This window comes from Lissotriton helveticus, unplaced genomic scaffold, assembly GCF_964261635.1.
Source record: "Lissotriton helveticus unplaced genomic scaffold, aLisHel1.1 SCAFFOLD_420, whole genome shotgun sequence".
NCBI lineage: Eukaryota > Metazoa > Chordata > Amphibia > Caudata > Salamandridae > Lissotriton > Lissotriton helveticus.
In genome coordinates, this window is record NW_027612052.1 from 301838 (window position 1) to 306720 (window position 4883).

The following is a 4883-nucleotide window of genomic DNA, read 5'->3' on the forward strand; positions in this document are numbered from 1 at the left end:
AGCTAAGTGAGGAGGTGGTCAGGACTGCCATCAGGACTCAAAATGTGGGGCTGACTTCATTCAGTTGTGTCTTGTTAGCCAATACCTTTGTATTCTGGGATTTGCAGACTAAATTTTCCAAACAATGTATGAGTTGCATATTGTAAAGTGTTGATGGTTACAAGGTGGTCTGGCTAATGATGTCAACGGTGACCGTTGACAGGTATTTGTAAGTGTGAAATAGACAGACTATCTTATTTCAATTAGACAATATCTATCCATGTAATGAAACTAATCTCATAGCAAACTCAGGTTTTACTCTTGACTTGTGCACTCTTGGTATTATATGTGAGTGGTCTTAGGTACCCCACCTATGTAAGAGAATGTGAGAAAGTGTAAAGGCATCAATTTGCGTGATCGTGTAACTGCAGTACTTTAGGTTTAAAAAAAACATTTCCTCCTCTGCTTTGTGTTGTTTTTCCTTCCATGTGTGTAGCATTGTATTCATATTATTAGGCTATATTCACACCCTGCAGCCCCTTTCTTCCTCCCTGCCCTAGGCTGACTACCTCCACTTCAAGGGCTGGTCTCTAATGTCTTTATTGACCTACAGGTGCAGTAGTTGAGCCACCAATCCCTCCTTACTCCTCCTGGTAAAAGTTGCTCAGCTCACTTATCTTACCTATCACCATCATCGTGTCCGTTTCAGGCATCTAACTAAAAGGAAGAAGGATACAAGTGTCTGTCTGTGGTGTGTTCCCTGTTAGTTCCTGACAGATGCGAGGGCTTGAGTCAGACTTTGGTTCCCTTCCACCTCGGTTCTCTTAATCTCTGAGCCCCTACCCACTCCACCCTAGGTGGACTCCATAAAATACTGTTTTGGTGGTTGAGTCTATGTCACACATGGATAGACTCATTTGCAGTTTAACGATCCCTCCAATGGATTACTCCTTTGTTTCTCCGGCATGAACATTATACATCTCTATTGTTGTTTCAACAGCATCTCCAATTAGTTGCTCTTCTGTTTCTCCCTGATGCTTCTACAGACTTCACACAATATGTCTGAAACCTCCAATCTCTGTGTAAAGGCCATGCATAACTTCTGTATAATCCTTGAGTTGGGACGCATCTAGTCATCAATAATAAAGCAATAACATAGCTGCTCAAATATAATAAGTTACTACAGTTGAACTCAGACACCAGAACGTCCGTTGTCAGCAGCCAGGATGAAAGGCCATTTAACCAATGAAAATGGGAGCTGGCTATTACTTTTGATATATATTTGTAAAACAAAAAGGTGAACAGCAATAAAGAGATGGTCAGGTAACGGTGTTTATCTTTTTCCACACTGTAGGTCATTGAAAGAAAGTTAGAAAGTTAGAATCTCTACAGATTTTTACTCAATCTGATCAAGAGCCTTTTTAGCCCGACTTGGATTAAACTGATTGTATTATACTTTTGAAAAATTGGTATGTGCATTTGGTGTGTTTAATCTCACGCTACAGATTCTGGCTTTATATTGAGCAAGACACCAAGGCCCAAATAACCAAACATTTTGTGCCGCTTATGTGTCACAAAAGTGATGCAAACCTGTAGACCTGTACCATGTTTTATTTTTATTTACACTCCAGTGCAAAACTTGAGTTCTCTCAAAGAAAAGCAAAGAAGCCCTTAACTTTGCATTATTCTGCAAAGGAGGGTGTTGCATGGGTTGCAGGCATTAAAAAGTAGAAATACTTGTACTTCTCCTAAATGTTCTTACTTCACATGGGTTTTATATGTGCATTCTCATGCAACCATACAAGCTTTTAGATGAAAACCCCTGTCTACTAACCATAGAAGTCAGGGTTTTGTGCCAAAAAATAATGTCACTTTGAATTAAGCACTAAAAAGGAGAAATGCTTTAGGGCCATATGTATCAAGCAAAATTGCATTCGCAAACGCCGATATTAGCAGGATTTCGGCGTTTGCAAATGCAATTTTGCCAAATGGTATGTATTAAGGCGAAATAAGGAATCGCAAAATTTGCGATTCCTTATTTAGAAATTGCATTTAAGGAATCGCAAGTTTTGTGATTCCTTAAATGCAATGTAAGAAGCACCAAAAAAGTGCAATTTGGCCTTAAGGAATCGCAAATTACCATCACCTTCAAGTTGGTGGTAATTTGCGATTTCTTTGACAAATGCACTTTTTTGCATTTTTCAAAGTGCAATGTGAAGCACACACATGCCCTCAGGGCATGTATGTGCGCCATATGTGCACCCATGCTTATTTCAGGGGTGCATCGGGGTGTCCTTTTGACACCCCTGCACCCTTGAAATTATTCTCAATTTGCGATTCTCAAATTGAGAATCGCAAATTGAGAATAACTTCCCATTCATTCCTATTGGCCTCCTTGCCCATTGAAATGAATGGGAAAGTATTCCTTAATTGTGATTCGCAATTTGCTAATTGCAATTAGGGAATATTAAGAAATCGCAAAAAAAATGCGATTTTTTTACTGAGGGCTGTATGTATCAACATCCTGATTTGCGATTCTCAAATAGCGATTTTTTAGAAATCGCTATTTAAGAATTGCAAATAGGGATGTATGTAAAAAATCGCAATTTTAGCTGAGGTTGTGAAGAGGCTGGAGGAAATCCTTCAGGATGTAAGTGCCTGGGCTAGTTCTTGAGACAGAATGTTTTAAACATAACCCAAATCTCTTAGTTGATGTTAGGATACAGAAACACCAGATCCCTCCTAGTTTAGAGCTTTGTGAAACAAGATAATTTTTTTCTCATGAAATTCTGCAAAAGGTTACGAAAATATAGTGAAATTTTGCTTTTGTGGTGAAATGTAATTACCAGTATCTCAGGGGGGAAACGTGGTTTACAACGCGGTGTTTACACCGCATGACCTTTTCCCCACAGCTATTACAACGCAAGTCATTACTACGACTTGCGCTGGATGGCGCTGTGGGATAAGGAATGTTTTAATTTTATAGTCCAACACCTTCCCTACTGTTACGGGGACTGGTGTTGGAATATAAAATTTAAAAATTCCTAAATCCGCGCCCTCCAACGCAAGTCGTTGTAACGACTTGCGTTGTAAAACCTGCGATGTCAAGTACCGCGATCTAAAAGATCGCGTTGTACTGACATACATCCATCTCAGGGCAATCGCAAAATAAGATATCTTGCAAGAAATATGTAAGAGACATGTTCGAGTAGCAAATGTCTTTGGGAAAGATATTTTCTGTGGAATTGATCTCTGCTGGTGTCTGTATCTTTAATGACGGCCTAAAAAGTTAAGGCTGTGATGGGATAGATACTATAATGGTTTAACAAAAATGGAGTAACCCTGTGTCCCTAAGAACCTGGGTAAGTATAAATTAAACAACAAGTGGTTCGGTTGAGTAGAAAGTACGTTCCTTAGTGTTGCTCATAGTGCAAATATAAAAACAATAGCAACCTATGGAAAACGCCTGTGGATAAAAAACATTCACTTTGAAGGAATTTGAGACAGAACGTAAATGCTTGTTACTGTTTCTTTTTATAATTATCGGAATTAATTCAAAAGACTCCACATAATGCAAGACAGGAGTTATTGGTGTGAAAGCATTATCTGGCCTATCCCCTACCTGTATATAGAAACTAAAATCATCCTGTAAATACTGCACAATTGTACAGCACGGAGCAGTGGAGAAGTGTGGCTCAGGGGTTAGAGGCAGCAGACCTGGAAGCTGAGATCGGTCCTGGACCAGGGTTCAATTCCCCTCCTCGGCGGGGTGTTGGGCTAAAAATTCCACAGACTCGATAATTCTCGCCCCGGTGCCTCCTTGACTCACGGGTTCACACTCTGCGACTCTGGGCAATAGCTTGCTTAATCTCCACAACGGCCCCTCGCGGCGGGATGCCTGTCTTTCACCTTGTGGATACCCTGCTATCCCACAGGGGAATACCAGGAAGGGTTCCCTAAGCAAGCGCCGGGAAACCCACTGCGGGTAGCTGTGCGCTATATAAGCTCAACTACATTTACATTTACTTATGTCACAAAATCACCCCATATCCATGTAAATATTTCATGTTGACAGCTTCTGTTTACTGTGATTATATACTGAATGAATTATTCCGATAATTATAAAAAGAAACAATAACAAGCATTTATGTTCTGTCTCGAGTTCCTTCAAAGTGAATGTTTTTATCCACAGGCGTGTTCCATAGGTTGCTATTGTTTTTATATTAGCACTATGATTAAGAGATAGATACTATAGACATGTCACATTGCATTGAAGATTTTGAAAAAACAAATTTTTTCTAGCTCAAACGGTTGAAATGTTTGTAAAAATGCATTTGCATGTGCTGCCGCACAGTCGAAGGTCCTTTGCGGCAAAGGCTGACTGGTCCTCTTTCTGTAGCTTATTGCTATGTTTGTAGGTTACACTGGTACACATTAGTTGCAACCAATGCCACAACAATGTTCCACATAATTTGCCTTTTCTTGTTGCAAGCCTAATTTACTCAACCTCCCGCATAAATTGACCCTCTCCTATTGCATAATTCCAGTGGCCCGGTTCATATTAAATGCAAAGTTCATCACTGCATCCAGTTTTCTAACCTTAAACTCAATGCTGCAAAAATCATCACTAGATAAGGGATGTACGTTGTTACCACGCATGCTTTTACTAAGCATGCCTTTACAACGCAGGTTTTTCAACGCAAGTCGTTACAATGACTTGCTTTGGGGGGTGTTGGATAGTGAATAGTTTAATTTACTATTCCAACTCCAGTCCCCGTGGATAGTAGGGAAGGTGTTGGATAGTAAATTAAACTATTACCTATCCTAGAGCGCCCCCCAGCGCAATTCGTTGTAATGACTTGCGTTGAAAAACCTGCGTTGTAAAGGCACTGCGTGGTAAAAGT